Source organism: Anomaloglossus baeobatrachus, unplaced genomic scaffold (genome assembly GCF_048569485.1).
Source record: "Anomaloglossus baeobatrachus isolate aAnoBae1 unplaced genomic scaffold, aAnoBae1.hap1 Scaffold_111, whole genome shotgun sequence".
In the NCBI taxonomy this organism is placed as follows: Eukaryota; Metazoa; Chordata; class Amphibia; order Anura; family Aromobatidae; genus Anomaloglossus; species Anomaloglossus baeobatrachus.
In genome coordinates, this window is record NW_027441881.1 from 231,907 (window position 1) to 254,858 (window position 22,952).

A 22,952-nucleotide genomic window follows, 5' to 3' on the forward strand; every position below is an offset into this window, starting at 1 on the left:
CAAACCACCCCTTTTCACTCACGGGCGAGGAGCGCCACTCGAGTCCCCGGGATCCGGCCCATCGCTCGAGCCACCGAGCAGCAGCCGCAGAGCAGCGGCAGCCGGACCCGAGCAGTGGGAGAGCGCGGCGTCCCCTCCTCCGCCCGCGACAACTTGGCGTCACGAACAGGATCCTACCGCTCTGCCGTTTGGTAGAGGTGCGCCTTGTTACCGCCGGAGGTGTCTGGCCGAAAATTTTGCAAAGCCGCCATCTTGGGCGCGAAAAATTTCCCGCTCGAGCGTCTTCCCCGAGCAGGAAAGGCGCGAAAGTGGAGCCCCGCCCCCTGAAGAAGGAAGTGCTAAAAAGAGACTAAGGAGGACGGGACGCATGTGACCCGCGGCAGTGGAAGCAGGGACGCCAGGACTCTGCCAGTGTTTGGTTCCTGGAACACCGATGCACGAGATGTCCCATCCGTCCGGTACCGCTGAAACCTCAGTGCCCGTGCCCGCGGCCAACGCCCCGACCGACCCGTTACCTCTGTCACCGGTAGCGGAGCTCGCAGCGTCTGTGAGGGAGGGCCCAGGCCTTACCATCGTCACCGCCCTGCCACCGGTCCCGGCTTCCATCCCAGCCGCACCGCCGATGACGACGGCCCCGGCAGGCCGCCCGGCCGCGACGGAGATGACGACGGCTCCGGCAGTCCGCCCGGCCGCAACGGCAGCGAAGCACCCATCCCGTTAACTATCTGGGCAGCCTGGTTCTGGACTGGGGTCAAGGGGTGCTGCCCATTTCTTAGGGGCAGCATCAGGGCCAGGTTGTTTGGGTGGGTGACTAAAGGACCCGTTCCGTTGCCATTATTAAAAGTGTTTATTGTTGTTGCAACGTTAAAGTAATGTGCATCCCGTTATGGGAAGTTAAAAAGTAATGCTTGTGTTTTAATGTTTGATATGCCTTTCTACTTTTTGCAGTTAAAAGAAAAATAAAACCGGTGATGGACGGGCAGCCTGCGGACGGTCTGCATTTTGCTAAGGGGGAATGTGGCACCCTGGACAAGCCAGGGGCCACAGGTAACAACACACAAACACCCCCACCCCCAGCAGTTTCACAGCAGACATTCCCAGTGTGACCTGATTCCTTCCTCGGGCTCAGACAGACACACCAGGTGGGCGGAGTCAGGAGATGGAGACACCCACCCAGGAGTTTAGCTGGCCTGAGGCAGGAAACAAGCCCAGTCAAGTCCAGGGAGAGGCGGAGAGAGACGGTCTGCAGGGAGACAGAAGCAGACAGGGGCCTAGGTTGGAGCCTAAGGCCCCAGTGCAGAGAGTGAGGCAGACGGTAGTGGCCTTCTGCGAGAGCCGGGAAGACAGTTGGTGGAACCGTAGGTAGCCGGGGCTGGGCGGTGGCCCACCGGTACTGAATCGGGGAGCCAGCTGGAAACCGGATTGCAGGAGGAGCGTGCTCGGAGGTGAAAGAGAGGACTTACATTACCAACCTGGGGTCAGGGGAAAAACACCGCAGCCGCCTGTGGGACCCGTCCATCCAGCCGTGTGTTTTACCGAGAACTGTGTCATCATTACTGGCTGAGTGAGTACCACCGTGCCGTGCGGCACAGCGCTGCCCCCGCGACCCTGCACCTCTCCAGGCCCCGTAACCCGCCTGCCAGCTCCAAAACCCTCCACGGGCCCCGGGACCACCAACCCCCCTACCCACGGAGGGGACATAACAACTACGCTGCTCCCTGTCATCGCTCCCGGGATCCCCGTCCAGAGCAGCGGTGGTGTCACAACCTCACCACAACCGTGGGTGGCGTCACGGACAATCTTCCTTACCTAACCCCCTTTTTACTGTGGAGCCTGGGATCACAGACCGGGTCATGCCACCGTGATACCCACAGAAGTGACCTCGTGGCCCGGATCTGAGTACCCCTTATCCACGGGCGACACACTCACAGCAGCTTCAGGATGTTGCATGTGTCCACACATAGCACTGCTGCGAGATGGTATCGGGAACCAAGATTTTGAGTATCAAAGTATAAACCTAATAGATATCAGCCAGTTAAGAAAAAACATTCCCTTTCTGAGAGATCCACTAAGCATTGGCTCATTAGAACTGGATCAGGCCTGAGCCCTCACATACAGGTATCTAATGGCATTGTAAGGGGTAATTCCGCAATGATTAGAGATGTGTGGATTGATCGGAGAAATTGAATTCAATTTCCTGAAATCTGCATTTTTACACAAGATTGAATAATCTGCAATTTGAGTCACGAGGTTCGTAAAAAAAAAAATTTCCCATGCCTGCATCAACTGTCACACAGAGTTTTGCAAAAACTTCACCAACTGTCATGGCGTCATTGGATTCTGTTCAGATTGCAGATTCTGACACTCCGCCCGATGGTCTCTCTGGTGTCTGGGATCAACACAGGCAGACTCAGCTGTCGACCTGCTGTGTGCTGATTCATATGCAGGCTAGCAAGAGTTAATCTCTGCTGGTCTGCTTGCTTCTTTAATCACATGTTGAATGGAGACCTATCACATCTGCCCCCCCTCCTATTTATACTGACGGAATACTTTTACCCATGCCAGCTATAGTTTATTCTATGTTGGTCTGTGAGTTGTGGTATCCCAGACTCTCTCTGGTTAATTAAAGGGGTTGTCCGACATAACAAAAATTTTTGAGTTTAAGCTAATCTGCGCTGTATTGTCATATAAACACCCCTACATTGTTATTTTTTGTTTTCTAACTTTTTTTCCTCTTGAATTCACCCTTTATTCTCTGCAGCTCCTTGTTTACATTCAGCTCCAGCAAACTGACCGCTTCCTGTGCTGAACCTCCCAGTCACAGCTGGCACCGCCCGGCCTCAGTGTCCAGCCCCTCCCCAGTGTCCAGCCGCACCCTCTGCCCACCCCCTGCACACACATTCCCTGTCAGTATATTCTGCCCCAGCACCTGACCTGTTACCACTACAGGGCAGGACACTACACTGCAGGACACTACACGGCAGGACACTGCAGGGCAGGACACTACAGGGCAGCACACTACAGGGCAGCACACTACAGGACACTACAGGGCAGCACACTACAGGGCAGCACATTACAGGACACTACAGGGCAGCACACTACAGGACACTACAGGGCAGCACACTACAGGGCAGCACACTACAGGGCAGCACACTACAGGACACTACAGGGCAGCACACTACAGGGCAACACACTACAGGACACTACAGGGCAGCACACTACAGGGCAGCACATTACAGGACACTACAGGGCAGCACACTACAGGACACTGCAGGGCAGGACACTACAGGGCAGCACAGGGCAGCACACTACAGGGCAGGACACTACAGGGTAGGACACTACAGGGCAGGACACTACAGGGCAGGACACTACAGGGCAGGACACTACAGGGCAGCACACTACACGGCAGGACACTACAGGGCAGGACACTACAGGGCAGGACACTACAGGGCAGGACACTACACAGCAGGACACTACAGGGCAGCACACTACATAGCAGGGCACTACAGGGCAGCACACTACAGGGCAGGACACTACACTACAGGGCAGCACACTACACAGCAGGACACTACAGGGCAGCACACTACACTACAGCATTGCAAATAACAGCCCCACATCAGCCTCTGCACCCCACACCACATCGGGCTCTGCACCCCACACCACATCAGGCTCTGCACCGCATACACACACATCGGGCTGTGCACCCCATACACACACACATACATACATACACACACACACATCGGGCTGTGCACCGCATACACACACACATACATACACACGCATACACACACACACACACATCGGGCTATGCACTGCATACACACACACATACATACACACACACACACATCGGGCTGTGCACCGCATACACACACACATACATACACACCCACCCCACCCCAACCCACCCCATAGGGAGTACATGCTCACCCTTCCTCGGTCCCCGCCGCTCCTGCACGTTCGCACGCTGTCTGTGCTCTGGCCATATCAGTACAGTAGTGACGTCACCGCTGTGCTGAAGAGAGCTCAGACAGCGTGCAGTGATGAGAAGCAGCGCTCCCTCTCATCAGCGCTTTCAAATATACCGGCATCGGTGATCTGTGATGCCGGTATATTTGAATGTGTGATCCTGAGCAGGGGGCCCGGTGCTGGTGCTGACACCACGGCAGCCGCCAGGCCCCTCCCCCAGGTCACGGACCCCACAGCAGTGCAGGGAGAGGTTGCGGGGAGAGTAAGAGGTGCGGGGGAATGTGTGGGAGGGTGCAGGGAAGGGGGCGGTGACTCCTTGCACTGTACAGCCCAGCAGGGAGGCGAAATGCTGTTTCCACATTTGCATGTCAACATGGCCCTGCCCATGTTGACATGAAATGACCGAAAGCAGCAAAATCGCGGCAGGAGCGGTCACATGACCGCTCTGAGCCGGGGGAGAGGGGCTGACAGCAGGGCAGGTAAGTGGTCTCTATCTACTTACCTGCCCCAATGTAGCCCAATAGGGAAATAATAAAAAAAAGCAAATTAAGCCGGATAACCCCTTTAAATTTGTGCTTGGAACAATTGTGGAGTTAACCCTGTTGTATCAAACTGCCTTTCTGCTCTTGTTTTCCTCCTGAATCTCTTATTGTCAGAGAACTTGTTTTTTTTTCCTTTGTCTGTCTTTATCTGTGGTTCCAACACACTCCTGTCATGTCCCTTCCTAGGGAGAGGGGAAATGGAATTAGATCAGGACTGATCAGGAGCAGAGCCAGGAAGAAGACTCAGGCCTCTTCACCATTAGGAGTATCCCTGAGGTTAGGGATAGCATAGGGTTCCGTAGCTTGAGTGACATCTTAGGAGCCCCGGTTCCTACAGTCATAGTGACACCCATCTTATCTCTCTACCATGCGGCTCCTGCTGCAGTCATGCCAGTCACACACCTCTAAGCTGCCTACTGTGCTTCATAGTACAGTACACTCTCCACCTGATCTATCTATTACAATAAATAACATCACACTCTCCCCAGTATCCAAAGTTCGGTGCCTCGGAGTGACCTTTGACTCTGCCTTGTCCTTCATACCACACATCCAATCCCTCACCACCTCCTGCCGTCTTCCACTCAAATATTTCCAGAATCCGTCCTTTCCTCAATTCCCAATCGACAAAAATGCTAGTGCACGCTCTCATAATCTCCCGCCTCGACTACTGCAACATCCTCCTCTGTGGTCTCCCTGCTTACACGATCACCCCTCTCCAGTCCATCCTTAACTCTGCTGCCCGAATGATCCACCTCTCTCCTCAATACCACCCCGCTTCTCCTCTCTGCAAATCCCTCCATTGGCTCCCAATCTTCTATCGTATCCAATTTAAACTACTAAGACTGACCTACAAAGCCATCCATAATCTATCTCCTCCGCATATCTCTGAACTAATCTCTCGCTACACTCCAAAACGTAATCTCCGGTCCTCCCAAGATCTCCTTCTCTCCTCCTCTCTCATTCGCTCCTTACGCAACCGACTCCAAGACTTCTTCCGAGCATCCCCAGTCTCCTGGAACTCGCTGCCTCAACACGTCAGACAATCTACCACACTTGCAAACTTCAAACAGGACTTGAAAACTCATCTGTTCAGAACTGCATATAATCTTCAATGACCCCACCACCTTTTGGAGCTGCCGCCCCACCACCGTGCGGAGCTGCCGCCCCACCACCTTGCGGAGCTGCCGCCCCACCACCTTGCGGAGCTGCCGCCCCACCACCCTGCGGAGCTGCCGCCCCGCCACCTTGCAAGCTGCCACCCCGCCACCGTGCAGAGCTGCCGGCCTACCTACACCCCACCGACTGTCTCCTCCCCAAAACCCTTTAGAATGTAAGCCCACAAGGGCAGGGCCCTCTTCCCTCTGTACTAGTCTGTCGATTGTAACTTGTAGATGTACTCTGTATGTAACCCCCTCTCATGTACAGCACCATGGAATCAATGGTGCTCTATAAATAAATAATAATAATAATAGTCCTACATTGTGCTGCTGCTACTTGGGCTACCATTGCTGGCCCTAAACTCCCAAGCATATCCTTGCGTGCCCTGTCTCAACTCTCTACTGTTCTGCTCCTGCCCTATCCTTTGCACAGCCATAAACATTCTAGCTGCCCATTGTGTTTTATAGTGTTAGACTGTACTGCTTCTGCTAGGGATGCCACTGCTGGACCTAGACTGTAAAGCATTTGCTTGCCTGCCTTGTTCTACCTTTCTAGTGTGCTGCTCCTGCTGCAGCTATTGCCATCTCCTGGCTGCCCACTGTGTTCTGTAGTGCTATACAACAATATTGATGGTGGTAAACCCTTATGATTTTGTACTCTCAAGGAACAACTCTCAAAATAGGACTTATTTTTGAAAAGTCTTGGTGAGAACAAGTCATAACATCTTCACTTTCAAAACAGTCCTCCTATTTTGTCTCTAGAAATAAGGGGATAGCTTTTAGAAGGCTTCATATAAAGCCTAATCATTTTGTGATGAGTAAATCAGTTGCGTACCCCACAAAAAAGATATTTTTTCACTTCTATTTGCAAATCAATTACTGTCACGGGTGTGTCACATTCACAAACAGTCATGTGGTTTCATAGCAATAGAAGGTCACAGTGTTTGGCTGTGCAAATGCTCCCTTTCTACACTCCCTGACAGAAGTTCTGTCGCTTATCCATGTTATGTAAATATAAGCTTATAACCTGACTTTAAATTCATCCATTGGTTTTATAAATTACTCTTTTGAAAGCTGAAACCCTCCCAAATTTGGTTTAGATTATGCAAATAAAGTTGCTGCAAAGCTGAAATATTGATCATTTAATGAACACAGAAAGGTCAGATTTTTTGCAAGACAAAAGTTTTGTCACCTTGTCATATAATGCACCCAATCCTAGATTACATCCTCACCTGTGCTCATTAAATGATCGGATAATTAGTGGGTGTGTATAAAAAGAAACCCAGCACCCAAGACCTTCATTTGAACTGTAACTTGACCTCTGACAACATGAGAAAAATCCACCCTGCGACCAAAGCCTGGATTATCATTAGAGGCTGAAGACCAGATCCACTGCAGAGGTGGCTGGCACCTTTAATGTGTCTCAGCGGCAAGTACAAAAGAATTAAAAAAAGATTTGAAGAGACTGGAGATGTTTTTGACAAGCCCAGGTCCGGCAGACCCCGCAAGACAACTGCTCAGGAGGAACGTTTGTTGGTTAGAAAATCCAAAGCCAGCCCCTCTTCCACTGCAGCAGAGCTCCAACAGGCCTGGTCACCTCAAGTCCCTGTGTCAACTAGAAATGTTTATAGGATTCTGTCTCGAAATGGCCTCCATTATCGAATCAGTGCCCAGAAGCCAGCACTAAACAAAAGGCAATTAAAAAAACGTGTGGCATTTGCCAAGTCCCACAGCCTGCTAAACAGATGGACACTGGAAAAGTGGCAGAAGGTGGATTTCTCTGATGAATCTGCAGTTGAATTACAGCACAGCCACCGCAAATACTGCAGGAGCCCTACTGGAGCCCGTATGGATCCAAAATACACCCAGAAAATAGTTACGTTTGGTGGTGGAAAGATCATAGTTTGGGGTTACATTCAGTATAGGGGTGTATGAAACATTTGCAAGGTGGAAGGCAATATTAATAGCCTAAAATATCAAGAAGTATTAGCTACCTCTTACATTCCCAATTATAAAAGGGGTCAAATTCGGCAGCAGGATGGTGCTCCATCTCATACATCCATCTCTACAACAAAGTTCCTCCTGGCAAAGAAGATCAAGGTGCTCAAGGACTGGCCAGCCCAGTCACCAGACATGAACACCATTGAGCATGTTTGGGGTAGGATGAAAGAGGAAGCTTGGAAGACAAAACCAAAGAATCTAGATGAACTCTGGAGGCATGGAAGACTGCACTCTCTGCTATTCCTGATGACTTCATCAATAAATTGTATGAATCATTGTTGAACCGCATGGATGCAGTCCTTCAAGCTCATGGAAGTCACACAAAATATTAAATATGGCTCTAATAGCACCACAACCTCATTCACCAATGTTATGCAACATATCTTTGTATTAGAAGTTAATTATTAGTTTGAATTTCACATTAGTTTCTGTGGGCGACAAAACTTTTGTCTTGCCAAAATCTGACCTTTCTGTGTTCATTAAATGATCAATATTTCAGCTTTGCAGCAACTTTATTTGCATAACCTAAACCAAATTTGGGAGGGTTTCAGCTTTCAAAAGAGTAATTTATAAAACCAATGGATGAATTTAAAGTCAGGTTATTAGCTTTTATTTACATAACATGGATAAGCGACAGAACGTATGCCAGTGAGTGTATTGTTCCTGCTGTCAGTATTCATTGTACTAGATAGCTTTTCTGCTGGGTTTTCATCGCTTCCCCTTTAGGACCCAGGGGAATTCTCCTTCCACCCAGCTGCTGATTATCAGTATTCCCCTTCCATCTTCCCTGGACTGGTGCTCGTGATATTATTCAGTTCATTCAAGCGCTGGTTGCAAGCAGGTGGCTTGTACTCATCTGTAGTATCATGGCTGAAACTTTGCTGAACTTTTACATGTGCCGTCTGTGGTAGTAGTTCATGCTTTTCCCCCTATGTGTCCTCCTTGCGTCTTCTCTAGTGTTTAGTGGAGTTGACGAAGAGCTCATCCCACTCGTTACCTATTTAGGGCCCAGCACTAGGGATACCTAGGGCAGAGGTCTCAAACACGCGGCCCGTGGGCCCTATGCGGCCCCTGAGGCTACTTGTTGCGGCGCGCAGACCCTATGACAATCGCTGCCCTATGCCCGGGGTCGGCGCCGGCAGGACTTTACTACAATTGAATCATTTTTGGTGCCGCGCAGAGGAGCTGTCCGCATTATACCAATGGTCGCTGCTGCCCACCAATACGGTGCAAGGAAGTGACGTTGCTGCATGATGTCACATCCTTGCATTTTATTGGCGGACAGCAGCCATCCCCTCTGCGAGGCACCACAAATTATTCAATTGTAGTAGAGTCCTGCCAGCGCCAACCCTCGGCATAGAGCTGCGATCGTCACGGGCAGCAACAAGCAGGTACATGCTCACAATCAGGACCTGCTGCGTCAAGGGAGAAATATTAGGTAAGATTGCTAATGGAGTCTTTGTTCAGGGCAGATCCAGAGGCACGGGGCCAAATTAGCTATCTGTGCAGATATAATAAATGACTCAGAAACAATGACCACAGAGACTATGTTCACTCTTTGAGTCAGTATAGGCGACTGACTCGTGTATTGAATATCTCAAATTTTACTATACATACAGCTTAGAATCATATTATGGCATCTGTGCAATGGTCATATAGACACACAGATAATTATGCAATGACATCTATACTTTGATTATTTGCACACACACAGATAATCTTATTACAGTACATCTGAACAAACAACCTATAGCCCAGGCTACCCTCACACCGCTAGATGCTCCCCTAGGCGCTCAACAAGATACTGGGGAAGAGCCGTCCCCGTCCTGAGTATAATCAATTCTCTTGACACGCCAGGATCAAAGCCACAAGGTTGTCTTGCTGCTGATATCGCTTGGTCGAAAGGGAAGATCAAAAGTTGGAAAGATCAAAAAAGTTTGGAACCTGGAATGTACGAAGCATGATCCAAGGCAAACTCAACATTGTCAAGGCCGAAATGGCTACTATTGTGACAAGGATAACCGAAGAAGAAAAGGTGTTGCTTTTATTCTCAACTGAAGATTGACCGTCACTGTCCTGAAATACAATCCAGTCAGTGATAGTCTACTCAATACGACTACAAGAAGCGCCAATTCATGTCACAGTTATACAAGTCTACGCACCAACAACAGATGCCTGTCACGGGAACCGGATGACAGGACCGGTACACCTAAACTGACCCTCAGACTGCGGACCCTGCACTGACCTTCAGCTCAGAGGTAGGCTCGATGGTAGCAAGGTCAGAGTCACCAGTGTGACCCTAACTCCTGTCCAAGTCCTGATGTAATTCCCCTCCCCCACCTCCACCCGAGGGGTGAGCCGGAATCGTAAACACAAACCCTACAAGAAACACGAACAGGTGAAATGCCAAAAACTAGTACACCTGGCAATCACACAAACTAGAACTAAATGTGCACAGGGGAAAACAACATAAAGGAGGGAAGTAAACAGATAGCTGGGAAACTTCCACATCGTACAATAAGCACACCAAGGACTGCTGCAGTAAGGACCAATGCTGCAGCCAACACAGCAAGTAGAAGAGAGGTCTTCTACAGCTCCTTAAACCTCCTGGCCAAGATTCCAAATAAATGAAAAAAAAAAGGAGTTGACTTGGGAACTCGGTAATCTGGCAATGGGTTCAAATGAGTTCACAGTACCAAGTGTGTCCACCGGTGAACCCGACTGTCTGATTGCGGGTGATGGTTACAAAGTAGTCCAGCAATCTGGCAGCGGGTTAAACTGAGTTCACTGATGGAAGTAGGAGAACTGTAGACTGTGAGGACTCGTGGGCAGGGACTTCTATCCTCCTATACCAGTCTGTGCCTTGTATTGTTTATGATTATTGTTCTTGTCCCTATTATGTATACCCCTTTCACATGTAAAGCACCATGGAATAAATGGCGCTATAATAATAAATAATAATAACCCCGAGTATGAGCTCCAGTAACCTGACTGCTGGATTACTCTGCCACCGTGTCCTGCAATCTGGTAGTTTGGCAATCCAGCAGCGAGCTCACCAGTGGTTACAGTTGGTACCATGAGAGCTTGGCTGTGACCTCCAGTGAACTTACTGACATCACTTGTTATAGCCGAGCTCTCCTGTTGATATCAGTGTGTCCAGGAGGCTATAGTGATCTGTAATGTGTTCCATCAATTTAGCCTCTGGATGAAGCAGAGACAGGATTGTTGTGGGACGTCATCGTATATTTTATGTCAGGCCTGCAGGGTTGTTTTCAGGGTTTATAAAGAGTGAAAGAGGGTGTCTGTGTTTTTTATTTCAAATTTTTCTGTGTGTGTGTATTTATTTCTTCTGACTTACAGGTTAGTAGTGGGGGTGTCTCATAAGTCCCCATTACTAACCTGTATGTCAGAGCACCCGCGATACTCAGCCAAGCACTGAGCGTACCCGAGCATCACAATGGTTGACTGAGTACCAAGTAGTGCCAAGTTTATGCGCCCATCATTGATACTTGATCAAACATCGGGGTGCTTGGGTACTTGGCTGAGTATCTCGAGTGCTTGCATGTGTCATTCATGAAACATTGCACATGCTCCCTTCAGTGAATAATGTGAGCCGGCACCACAGTGAGAGTCACTTGTAGTCTCTGAATGGCTCTCACTGGGGGTAAATACAAAATTTTCAGATGTAGTGTATCCCCCCAAAAAATCACCTCCCTCCATTCCGCGGTAATGCTTTGTTTATAACTGGCTCTATGCAGGCGGAGAGATGAACTTGTCATTGACTTCCATTATACTCGTTACTAGAGTTGAGCCCGTCTGAGCTTCTGACCTGCTCAACTCAAGTAATGAGCACTCAAGCATCGTGGTATTCACTCATTATTACGCGCACCAAGAATTGTACTGTTCGCCCATCACTAACAATTACTAATGATGGGTGAGTGTACTCAGCACTGCTTGGTATCCAATCGAGCATCGGAGTGCTCGTTTGTGAAAAATCAAACACAAAGCACAGGTTCGCTTCACTGAATGATTGGAGCTGACACTCCAGTGAGAGCCACTTGCAGTCTCTTAAACGGAACCTGTCACCTGTTTTTTGCCCTATAAGCTGCGGCCACCATCACTGGGCTCTCATATACAGCATTCTAACATGCTGTATATAAGAGCCCCAGGCCGCTGTGTATAATATAAAAAACACTTTATAATACTCACCTAAACCGGTCTCTCCGGTGCAGAACAGTCGGATGGGTGACGCCGTTTTCCGGGACCGGCGCCTCCCCTTTCGGCCATCTTGGTCTTCCGTGAGGCTGCATTACATAGCTGCACGCGATCGCACCCGCCCCCGTCGTTTGTGCGTCACGGGCAAATCGTTGCCCGTGGCGAACAATATCGTTAGGACGTGTTAAACTGACTTACCTTCCTAACGACATCGCTGTGGCCGGCGAACAACCTCTTTTTTAAGGGGGAGGTTCATGCGGCGTCACAGCGACGCCACACAGCGGCCCACCAATAGAAGCTGAGGGGCGGAGAGCAGCCGCATTAACGACACGCCCACCTCATTGCCGGAGGACACAGGAATGCTGTTGTTCGTTGTTCCCAGGGTGTCACACGTAGCTGCCTCAGGAACGGCGAACAACCTGCGTCCACAACGACCAACGACATTTGGAAAATGAACGACGTGTCAACGATCAACGATTTGGTGAGTATTTCTGATCGTTAGCGGTCGCTCGTAGGTGTCACACGCAACGACGTCGCTAACGATGCCGGATGTCCGTCACGAATTCCATGACCCCGACGACATATCGTTAGATACGTTGTTGCGTGTAAAGCGGCCTTTATTCTGAAGCAGCGGTGCATGATGCGTTTACGTCATACACACGCGCCGACATTGAGGTCCTGCACAGCCGCACTACAATACTCTAATCTTCCCTGGGCAGGGCAGATCAAAGTGTGCCTGTGCAGGATCTCAATGCCGTCGCACGGTAGGGGTGGCCGCAGCTTATAGGGCAAAAAACAGGTGACAGGTTCCCTTTAATGGCTCTTAATGGAGGTAAAAACGTTTTCGAATGTAGTGTGTCTTAACAAAAAAAAATGTCCTCCCCCAGAAATGCTCTGTTTATAGCTGGCTGTATGTGGGCGGAGAGCCGAACGGTCCAATCATTGAATTCCATTATACTTGTTGCTTGAGCTGAGCCCATCCGAGCATCTGACCTGCTCGACTCGAGCAATGAGCAATTGAGCATCGTAGTGTTCACTCATTATTTTGAGTACCGAGCATTGTACTGCTTGCGCCTCAGTCTCTTGAACAGGAACTCATCTGAGACGCTCTGTCGGGAGAGAGGCAGGCTGTGTCGGGTGATGTGATACGAGACTCATGCGACTCTCTTGCAAGTGGAATCCTACCATGAAGCTGTGTATTGCAGACTTATGTTGTGGTCATCTTTGGACAACATCCTATAATATGTAAGAAATATGCAATGCAAGCAAATCTGATCTATATCGAGTGCTATTTTTAAAGGGAACCTGTCACCAGATTTGGTGACTATAAGCTGCAGCCACCACCACTGGGCTCTTATATACAACATTCTAACATGCTGTATATAAGAGCCCAGGCCGCTGTGTAGAACGTAAAAAACACTTTATAAGGCCCTGTGCGCACACTGCGTTTTTTTACCACGGTTTTGCTGCATGTTTTGCTGCAGAAAATGTTCATAACCTTTCTACAGTCCTTCCCCAGCAAAACCTATGGTAAACAAAAAATGCTGTGCACACAGTGCGTTTTTTTCCCCAACAGGTTTTGCTGCATGTTTTATGCAGCAAAAAGAATGAGCATGTCACTTCTTTTCCGCAGGTACCTGCTGTTTTTGCTATAGATAATGTCAAAAACCGCAGGGAACCCACGGAAAAAATGTGGCAATACCGCGGCAAAACCGTGGCAAACCACGGCAAATTGCGGTAAAACCGCATGCGGTTTTCGGGTGCAGTTTGCTGCGGTTTTTTAACGCAGGTGCGGTAATCTTTCAGAGGGTCCGGACTTTTGTTAAGGAAATTCCATTTTCACGAGCGCACAGGGCCTAATACTCCCCTAAATGGTCCGTGCAGAGCAGAAGGATCGTATGGGCGCCTCCTCTTCCGGACCTGGAGAATGGAGACGCACATTCAACCCTTCTGCTCTGCACCGACCGTGCGACAGACAGTCGGTGCAGACCATATAAGAGGATACTAGAAAATGTGTTCCAATGAAACATTGGAGTGTGATAGCAATAGCCACAAAAAAATAAAACTACTATAAAATACAAGAAAATCTATTTTTATTATACACAGATGTAACACGGGCTGCTAAATACAGGAGGCTTTACTAGTAGAGTATTAATCATAGGGGAAATACCTTCAGATGAGTGACAACCCCGGAGGCATCTGCAAAAGAAGTCACATCACTGTGGTCCGGCCATTGAGCGCATTCCACCATTGACTGCTCAAAGTGCAGTAAGAGTAATCTTATTAGCAATTATATATGAATGTAATCATCAACGTAAAACCGCTCAAGAAGGCAGAGTCATATCTCAAGAACCCCTTTCTTCAAGGAAACCGTAATCAGTCTGGATTTTTTTTAACTCCTCACTCCATCGGTCAGTTTCTATTCATAGGAGAAACACATATCCAGATAGACGTTACATTACATGTATCATGGCAGTGTTAATCGAAACAACTTCTGGTTCTACTGATCATAAAAGTTAATCATGAAGGACAATGTAAATAGGAAACCATCACAGCCTCGTTAACAGTCAAAATGGAGCACATTAACACAGGATGGTAAAGTCTAAAATATTTAGGTGAAAACATAGGTAAAAAATATTGCAGTGTTACATGTGGAGTTGGTAAGGAATTTATCTTTTAACTTGAGGGTTTATCATCCCATGCATTATACAGCATATAATCCTTAATTGATAATTTTCAACCAGGATTTACATAGACTGCATCATTAAACACACATAATACAGCATGAAGGGGCTCGGAGAAGGCGGCAGTGAAGGTGTGTAAGTGTCTGATGGGGCCACACAGCTCATAAAAGGACAACTGCCCGGCCCCATAATCCAGACAGATCCCGACTCTATCACTGGAGATCTTGTCAGGTAACCGGATCACTTTACTGTCATGCATCACTGAACACTGATTATCATATCTCCTCAAACACCAGGACTTGTTATTATCTCCAATATATAACCAATATCCCGCCCTGTCTATACTGGGATAACACATCCCCACCCTCCAATTCCCTGATCTTCTGCCCTCCACATCCCAGTAATGTCGTCCTGAGGTAAATCCCCTCCTGCTCATCACCTTATTACACTGGAATCTCTCCTCTGTTTCTGGACGATTCTGGTACTTCTGTGTGCAAGTCGCAGTTTTCAGGTCGTCTGATATAAGGAGATTATTACCAGCTGAGTTTACATCCAGTAATATGTCTGCAGGACCCTCCACATAGATCCCCCTCCTTATACCTGTTATTACCTCACATAATGTGTGTAATAAGTATGAGATCACAGCCACATCCAGGTCATCTCCATCATGGAGCTGTTTATCATGTCCCCCTGTGTCCTCATCACCTCCCTCCTCCTCAGGATCACACAAGTCCCCGGTGTCTGGTTCCTGTAAGACGGTCAGTGGATCAGTCATGTTACACAGCTCCTCAATGTGCCTCATCTTCCTGGACAGCTCGTCCTTCTTTATTTCCAGCTGATGGATCAGAGCAGACAGTGACAGTGACTCTTCCTTTTCCTGCCTGGAGATCTCACTCAGGACCTTCTTCTCCAGGTCGTCCACCCGTCTCCTGATGTCCGTACACAGGGCAGTGACTCTCTCGGCTTCTCCAGCTGCTTTTTCTTGAGCTTTTCTCTTTTGCTCCTCCAGACTCCGGGCTCTTTCCACAGCTTTCTCTCTCTTTGTGGTCAGTTTCTGGAGAACATTTCTCAGTTTCTTCTTCTTCTTCTCAAAAGCCTCATCCAGCATCTCCACCCGGTGTCCTCGATGTTCTCCGGCCAAACTGCAAGACACACAGATACAGACGGCATCCTCAGTACAATAATACTTTAAAAGTTCCTTATGGAGAGAACATTTCCATTTCTCCAGAGAAGTGCTGGGATCAGATAAGACGTGTTCTGGTGATTTGCTGTGAACCCTCAGGTGTTTCTCACACAGAGAAGCCTCACAGTGTAGACAGGATCTAACAGCAGGTACAGGAGAGTCCACACAGTAAGGCTATGTGCGCACTAGGCGTTTTTGCCGCGTTTTTAGCGGCGTTTTTTACCGCGTTTTTGTGCTGAAAACGCAGTGACATTGCTTCCCCAGCAATGTCAATGGGTTTTCAGAAGTGCTGTCCTCACACAGCGGTTTTTTTTAGCTGCGTTTTTGTGGTGACCACAAAAACGCAGCATGTCAATTATTTCTGCGTTTTCCACTGCGTTTTTCACTCATTGAATTCAATGAGATGTTAAAAACGCAATGAATAACGCATATAGCCGCGTTTCTATGACTAAAAACGCAGCTATAAACGCAAGGGGTGGGCACTACAGTGACGTGTACAGGAAGAGGATTCCTTCTGTTGGTAAACACAGAAGCATGAATCCTCCCGGTACCGTCACCGCTGCCTCCACCTCCCGCCCGGTGCCATGTCAGCTCCGTGCGGCGCCATGTCTGGGCGGGAGGTGGAGGCAGCGGCGAAAAACAAAGTGAACAGTAGAAAAAAAAATGTCATATATACTCACCTGTCCGCAGGGTCCCGGTGCCATGCCCGCTCCCAGCTCCTCCCGGTACCGCCGCTCTGGCTGTGTGCAGTCTCCCCGGGGCAGGACCTTGCTTGCAGGACCTGGCGCTGATCACCTGATGCAGTCACCTGACGCATCAGCTGATCGTAGTCTCGCCGGCTTTTTCGCGCCCGGCCGGCTATCAGCTGATCCTGCCGTCAGGGGACTTCATCAGCTGATTACCGGCAGCTCCGGCAGCGATCGTATAGGATCAGACTCCTGTCCAATCGATCGCTCCAGGAGCTGCCGGTAATCACCACAGCACATAAGTGAGTATGTATTTTTTTTTTTCTACTGATGCATCAGCTGATTGTATAATCGGCTTTTATACAATCAGCTGATGTGTGATGGGATTCAGGCACTTGATCCTGACACATCATCTGATCGCTTTGCCTTCCAGCAAACCGATCAGATGATATTGGATCCTGATTGGACGGCGCGGGACCCTGACCCAGGATTACTGCGGAGGGGGGTTTATTTCAATAAAGATGGAGTCACTAATTGTGTTGTGTTTTATTTCTAATAAAAATATTTTTCTGTGTGTTGTGTTTTTTTTATCTTTACTAGAAATTCATGGTGGCCATGTCTAATATTGGCGTGACACCATGAATTTCGGGCTTAGGGCTAGCTGATAATATACAGCTAGCCCTAACTCCATTATTACCTAGCTAGCCACCCGTCACCAGGGCAGCTAGAAGAGTTGGATACAGCGCCAGAAGATGGCGCTTCTATGAAAGCGCCATTTTCTGGGGTGGCTGCGGACTGCAATTCGCAGTGGGGGTGCCCAGAAAGCATGGGTACCCTGCACTGTGGATTCCAATCCCCAGCTGCCTAGTTGTACCCGGCTGGACTCAAAAATTAGGCGAAGCCCACGTCATTTTTTTTTTTAATTATTTCATGAAATAATTAAAAAAAAAGGGCTTCTCTATATTTTTGGTTCCCAGCCGGGTACAAATAGGCAGCTGGGGGTTGGGGGCAGCCCGTACCTGCCTGCTGTACCCGGCTAGCATACAAAAATATGGCGAAGCCCATGTCATTTTTTTTTTCTTTTTGGGCAAAAAACTGCATACAGTCCTGGATGGAGGATGCTGAGCCTTGTAGTTCTGCAGCTGCTGTCTGCTCTCCTGCATACACTAGTGAATGGAGGATGCTGAGACTTGTAGCTCTGCAGCTGCTGTCTGCTCTCCTGCATACACTAGTGAATGGAGGATGCTGAGACTTGTAGTTCTGCAGCTGCTGTCTGCTCTCCTGCTTACACTAGTGAATGGAGGATGCTGAGACTTGTAGTTCTGCAGCTGCTGTCTGCTCTCCTGCATACACTAGTGAATGGAGGATGCTGAGACTTGTAGTTCTGCAGCTGCTGTCTGCTCTCCTGCATACACTAGTTCTGCAGCTGTCTGCTCTCCTGCATACAATGAACATTTTGAAGAAGGAAATGACATCAGACCTTTTTTTTTTTTTTTTTTTTTTCATCAACAATCTTTAATCAAAAATAAATTCGGGCACACAAAAAAGGTAAGAGTCTGAAACAATGCTTCATTTGAATTTCAGTAGACTTTTTTTATTGATGCAAAGGACTAGACCAAAATGACGTTTCGGCCTGCACACATAGGCCTTCCTCAGAAATGGTCTGTGACATAATATTTACAGAAAAAAGAAAAACAAAATTAGAACATGTACAAATATACATACAATAAACCAATAACATGGTGTAAGATACGATGCTAACTGCTAGCATCAATAAGCCTATTTGCACTGATACTAGAAAAGTGAATCGCACGAAACAATGTCAATATCATAGAAGGTACAATGTGAATGAAGTTCTATCCTGTTAGGAGGAGGTTTACAATGATGAAGATCATCATAATCTAGGCAATACGGAAAAAATGGGGCATACCTATATAAAAGGTGGACGAGCTCTGTATTAGAGCTAATGCTCAGAGTGAAACATCATGTCAGGTACGAATGCCTAGAAATAGAAATATGTAAATAAGTAGAGCCGGCTTAAGGTGAAGAATTTAGGGAAAGATTTGTAGAACTTAGGTGTAGATACCACTGTGGCAAGGAGCAACGTAGAGTCAAGAAAGGAAACACACTATTTTCAACTCAGAGAGGGGAGCAGAGGGCGGAAAATGTTACAGACTTGGAATGAGGACTTAAAAACGAGGAGACGAGTCCAGTGAACGGTAGTTAAAGAGAGAGCAGGAAAAAGGAAAGGAGGAAAGCAAAAGAAGGAAGAAGAAAAAAAAGAAGCAGAAAAAAGAAGCAGAAAAAAATTGGGTGTTGTATTTGCACAAATGAAGACTTAAACTCAAGGTACCTTTGTAAACATCAAACGCTGCAGTGGGTTACACCCCAGTAGTATATAACTGCCAGCGGGGGTCAGTATTTTTAATACTACGAAAAGAAATGCATCAATTATGCATAATGTCAAGGTTCCACCGTTATAAGATGCGACTGTTTATGAAATTAATACATACCCACTGAAAGTGTATAAGATAGCAAAACTGTCAGTCCGGCACTTGTAGGTGCCCTTGTGTATGGTATCAATACGTGAAGGTAGACCTAATCCACTAATAATAGCCTTCTATAATGAGGGGATCATACAACTGAAAGGTCAACACATACCGCTCAATGTCACTACTCAGCAAGAAGATTCACTGACTCTCTCTAGAAACTGGGCCAATGCCCAAGAATGCACAGTGCTTAATGTTAGTAATCTGTGAATATACAAACAGATATATGGTGATAAGTATATGTCATTTGAGCTAATGTCATGTAAAGAGAGGTCTAATAGCATGTGACCAACCTTAATCCTAATTTACACTGAAAACAGTCGATCCTGTAGCAGGAAATGCGGTAAGGAAAGCAAAATAGGTTCCTATAGGAATAAAGCAGAGATCGAGATAAGAGGCCAGATAATAGCCGGAGTGATAGGAGGAGAGTGATCAGTACCTGGTGCCGGAGAAACTCCAAAGTGAATGCCGGTATGTGTCCTGCGGTGCACATAGTGACCAGGAGAGAGGCTTATTTAAAGCGGGGCATGATTGGTTACGTGAAACACCTGTTAGGTGAAATGTGAAAGACCGGACCGGACCGTGGTACGTCAGCGGCCCCGGCGCAGAGAGACCGTAAAGATCACTCAGCGCAGGCGCCGACCACGGCCACAGCCGGTCCGTGCATGTGACCGCTGACAGGCAGGAACAGGAAGTGGCGTGAACCGCAAGCGTGGAACGCTTCAGTCACGCATGCGCAGAGGGGTCAAAGGACCGCTCAGCGCATGCGCAAGTGGCGGCCCCTGTGTTAGAGTGATACACGGAGGGAGTGGGCCAAGCGCAGGCGCAGACCGGCCGGAGAGCCGGCCGAGACCGCGCACGCGCGGGCACACTGACGACCAAAGATGATGAAAGTTGCTGGTGGGAAAACTGTGCCGTGACGGACTCGTGGATAGAGAATTTACAGCGCCTGAAAGAAAAAGAGACAAAAAATAAGAACCTGTATATGAATAGAGGGAAACCCTATGTAGGCAAAAATAAGCACAAGGTTAAGAATAATGAATAAACAAAATGACAAGAAGGTGTATAGGAATTAGAGAATGTGAAAATAAAGAAAATCAATTTAATGAAATATTTAATAAAAAACCTCATATTCACGGTTTAACCCCAACGGCTCTAGTGTCTGTAGCGTATATATCCAGTACGCTTCGCGCTCCTTTAACCTCTGTACCCTGTTCCCCCCCCTCCTGGGTGCTGGGACCTGTTCCAAGACCTGGTAGCGTAATTGTGCTACAGTGTGACCAGCTTGTATGAAGTGGGCAGGAATGGGCAAGAGTGTCTGTTTGCACCTAATTGTTGATTTATGTTTACTTATCCGGTCTCGGATATGTTGGGTAGTCTCCCCAACATACCCGAGACCGCAGGGACATTTGATCAAATAGACCACAAAAGATGAATCACATGTGAAAAAGTCCTTAATTTGAAATATCCGCCCTGTCCGGGGATGGGTGAAAGTACTGCCTTTAGTGATGTTGGAACATTGTATACAATGTAAACACGGGAAGTTCCCAGAACGAGCCGTCTGTAGTGTCATCTGTCGTTTCTCTCCCTTGAGTGAGCCAATGTCCGCCCGTACCAGTGTATCCCTCAGATTCTTAGGACGTTTATTACAGAAAAGGGGTCTATTGATAAATTCAGGAATATTTGGATATGCTGTGCCCAAAAGTGGCCAATGTTTCAGTATGGAACCCCTGACTTGTGCCAAAAAGGGATGGTAGGTAGCCACAAAAGGTACTCTCGGACCCGATTGTGGACTATGTGGTCTGGTAGTGGGATGTGGTACGGCAATTCGTTGGGGGTAACCCCTAGCGACAAACTTATTGCTCATTTCCACCATACGTCTTCCTCTTAGAAGAGGGTCAGACACTATCCGTTCGACTCGTTTAATTTGAGATGTTGGAAGGGCCAGCTTAATGTGCCTGGGATGGGAACTAGTGAAATGCAACAAACTGTTTTTGTCTGTAGGCTTAGTGTACAGATCGGTAGAAATGACTCCACTGGGGGACTTCAAAATGAGTACATCAAGAAAATTAATTTCATGCACGTCCGAATGTAGAGTAAAACTCAAATTCGGCAAACAGCTGTTAAGATCTAAATAGAACGTGTTCAAGCTGGAGGAATCACCCCGCCATATCATAAAAATATCATCTATGTATCGCCGCCATGCGATGACATGTGACGAGAACATTGGGTGGGGATAAACAAAGGTGTCCTCAAAATGTGCCATAAAAATGTTGGCATAAGGGGGCGCTACATTCGATCCCATCGCAGTCCCTTGTACCTGCATATAATACTGATCTTGAAACAGGAAGAAGTTGTTATGTAATACTATAGTCAGAAGATCAATAACCAACTTTCTTTGTTGAATGGATAGTGTATCTTGTTGTTCCAGAAAAGAGTCAACTGCCTCAATGCCTTGTGTATGACTAATGCTAGTGTACAGACTTGTCACATCAAGGGTGACCAGAATATCATCCCCGGAGATGTAATTATTTGTCCTAAGAAATTGTAGGAAATCATTGGTATCTTTAATGTACGATCTTATGAGTGGTACGAAAGGATTCAAACTCCTTTCAAGTGTGATGGCCAAGGGTGATAAAACGGAATCTGTGGAGGCCACAATGGGCCGTCCCGGTGGTGTATTCAGATTCTTGTGAATTTTGGGTAAAGTGTAGAACACTGGTGTTATGGGGGATTCTTTAACCAAAAATTCGGACAACTTTTTATCAATGGTACCAAGACCTACATGTTCCCTAATCATATTTCCAATAAGTTCCTTGATCCTGGGTGTAGGATCACGTGGAATGGGCTGGTATGTGGTATTGTCAGCGAGCTGGCCCTGTATCTCGGATATGTAGTAACTCCTATCCATCACCACTATAGCGCCACCTTTATCAGCTGGTTTGATGATTAATTTAGGATTACTCCTGAGGCTCTCGATAGCTTGAGACTCCGTGGGTGTGAGATTATGACAGACTCTTAGGTGACCATTCCTGATGTCATGCATAACCTCCTTAATGTCGGAGTTGACAAGACCAATGAAAGTCTCTACCGGGTGGTAGGTTTTTGGTGGTTGAAATGTGCTACGTGTCATTAAATTCAGATCCTTAAGGAGAAACATACCAGGGGTAGCCGTATGTGTCACCTGATCACCGGTATCTAGGGACTGGAAGTGTGTCTTGAGTCTGAGGGACCGAAAGAACCTCCGGAGTTCCTGATCAAGGGTAAATCCTTTGACCCCTCTGCGCATGCGTGACTGAAGCGTTCCACGCTTGCGGTTCACGCCACTTCCTGTTCCTGCCTGTCAGCGGTCACATGCACGGACCGGCTGTGGCCGTGGTCGGCGCCTGCGCTGAGTGATCTTTACGGTCTCTCTGCGCCGGGGCCGCTGACGTACCACGGTCCGGTCCGGTCTTTCACATTTCACCTAACAGGTGATTCACGTAACCAATCATGCCCCGCTTTAAATAAGCCTCTCTCCTGGTCACTATGTGCACCGCAGGACACATACCGGCATTCACTTTGGAGTTTCTCCGGCACCAGGTACTGATCACTCTCCTCCTATCACTCCGGCTATTATCTGGCCTCTTATCTCGATCTCTGCTTTATTCCTATAGGAACCTATTTTGCTTTCCTTACCGCATTTCCTGCTACAGGATCGACTGTTTTCAGTGTAAATTAGGATTAAGGTTGGTCACATGCTATTAGACCTCTCTTTACATGACATTAGCTCAAATGACATATACTTATCACCATATATCTGTTTGTATATTCACAGATTACTAACATTAAGCACTGTGCATTCTTGGGCATTGGCCCAGTTTCTAGAGAGAGTCAGTGAATCTTCTTGCTGAGTAGTGACATTGAGCGGTATGTGTTGACCTTTCAGTTGTATGATCCCCTCATTATAGAAGGCTATTATTA

The 22,952-nt window shown here is 47.7% G+C and overlaps 1 pseudogene; it reads right to left on the bottom strand.

Annotated features, from left to right (window-relative positions):
- LOC142260484 (uncharacterized) overlaps positions 1-22,952 on the bottom strand; it is a 49,779-nt pseudogene that overhangs the window by 25,295 nt on the left and 1,532 nt on the right.